The sequence below is a fragment of the Myotis davidii genome, unplaced genomic scaffold, assembly GCF_000327345.1.
Source record: "Myotis davidii unplaced genomic scaffold, ASM32734v1 scaffold93, whole genome shotgun sequence".
NCBI classification, from domain to species: domain Eukaryota; kingdom Metazoa; phylum Chordata; class Mammalia; order Chiroptera; family Vespertilionidae; genus Myotis; species Myotis davidii.
The window spans coordinates 2,021,263-2,023,379 of NW_006292095.1; the positions used below are offsets into that span (position 1 = coordinate 2,021,263).

General features: G+C 51.9%; 1 protein-coding gene across 11 annotated transcripts in view; it reads left to right on the forward strand.

The window, feature by feature from the left end:
- Nucleotides 1–2,117, forward strand: part of ANK1 (ankyrin 1) — a 203,346-nt gene that overhangs the window by 555 nt on the left and 200,674 nt on the right. The window lies entirely within an intron of this gene.

The window sequence follows — 2,117 nt, forward strand, 5'->3', positions numbered from 1 at the left end:
TTTCCGGCTTCCCTGCGGCGGCGGGTCTGGTGGGCTTGCTGCGTTCGGCTCGTCGCCTCTCTGACTTTCCAAGGAAGCTGGTTTGGGTAAACGCGGCCCCGGGCTCCGGAGGTTCCTCTGCCCGGCGCTGCCCCCATAAGCCACTCTCTGGCGTGGAGAGCATCGTTCCCAGGTCTCCGGACAAGTGGGGCTCCTGCCCTTTCCTGTCCCTTCTGGAGCCCAGGAAGCGCCTTCCTAACCCTCTGGGACGGCGCACAGAGGCATGACCCCGGGGCATTTGGCAACGTCTTCGGTGAGGTCACTTTAGATTAGCAACCTTTGGCCTGGAGGGGAAGTTTCTTTGGAAGCAGACACGGGTGCTGTCCAGCCTGGCCCGCGGCCTGGTCAGAGAACAGGTCTGCCTTTTCGTGAAGACAAGCTATGTCCCCACCATGATCCGAGCTCTTAGGTAACTGTTGCTGTGCTCAGCACTTCCCTTCTGGGTCTGGGGTCTTCCTACCCCTGACTCAAAGCACCTTTAGAAACACCTTTGGTGAGAAAAGCTGGTGGGAAACACCTTGGATTTGAAGGGAAGGGGCAGTTCACTGGGCAGAGGGCTTCGGACCAGAGGTGATTAAAGGCCACCCCCCACCCCAGGAAGCCAGGAGGCCAGGAGGCCAGGAGGCCAGGAGCTTGCGGTGCAGTTCTGAGGATTGGAGGCAGGGCTGGGCTCCAGCTTCAGGAGAGCCATTTTAACCCAAAGAAGTCGATGTGGAGCATCGCCTGTGAGCCTTCCTGCTGGGGAGGAGGGCCCCTCGGGGTTCCAGGGCAGAGGCACTGGTCTTGGTGAAGAAGGAAACATTTCTTTCCTGAAGTTATCTCACCCTGAGAAAAAAAGTGGGACCCTGTGGTCGACCGCGGATTGTGGGGAACGGGCTGCCTGTGGGTCCCACTCCACAGGCCAGTTGGTCAGCAGGACCAGCATCCAGCCTTTTCCTAAAGAGGAGGCACCCAGGGCAGAGCTGTGCTCTGATTGCAACCGAAGTAACCAATGCGCCTGGGCTTTCCTGTACCCCTTCAAAAGGCAGCCCCTCCTCCCTCAAGGGATTGCCATCTTGTGTGTAAACAGTAGTTTCACAAAAGTACCACCCCTTTAGCAGGACCAAAAAAGAGGCCTTCCCCAAACCGATGGTGAATCAGAGTTTGGGTGGGTGCCACTGAGAGATTCCCCCCCACCCAGGCCTGCTGCTGGGGTCGGAAATACCAGAGCCCATCCTGTGAGTCAGACAGGGGGGAGTCTGGTTATAGCTGACGGTGATCACCCACTGTCTTGGCACAAATGTAAAACTTCTTGCTAGGAAGCATGCTCTCGATTTCCATTCCTGCCTATTGCTTTAGGAGCCGTGCCAATCCTCTCTCCAAACTGCTCACTCAGTGTTTTTATCCCACTTCTTGCTCTCAAGCTTCTTCCTTGATGCTCCTGATACCATAAATATTTTTTTTTTGAGCGATAGCCCAAAGAGAACTCTCCCTCATTCTCTTCTTTGATTTCTTTTCATTCTACGAAACACCCTTTAATGTAACTCCGAATCATGACTGCATGCAATACACGCATATGAAAGTGCAACTTCAAGGTTCTTTTTCCTCCTTTGGTCTTTATCTTGACGTTTTTAGTCAACTTTATTTCCATTTTCAGTGCTAGATGATGATATTCTCCCCCAGCCCCCCCCGGGGTTGCGTTATGTTGTTTTACTAGCTGGTCACAGCATACTGCGTCAGTAAGCATTCGGAGCTCTTCCATGCAGATTTTCATTATTTTATGCAATATTCTGGGTGCTATGAGGGATACAACAATAATCAGGGAAGCTTAATTCTTAGCAATGTTATAAACTCTTAAAGCTGACTCTTTGGGTCAAAAGGGATATGGCACATTTGTATTTCGTGATGATTTTGAGTTCTTTTAGCCATTGGCATGGCCTTGAGAGAATATTCCAGAGAATAGAGTTAAAATTTATAGCAAAATACAAAATCACAACAAGGAGGAAGGCCCTTGAGGGAAAGGTGAGGGAGGTAGAGAAAAATATTTAGAGCAGGTGGAGGAAGCGCATAGAGGGGCTGGGTAAGCAGATGGCTGGCCG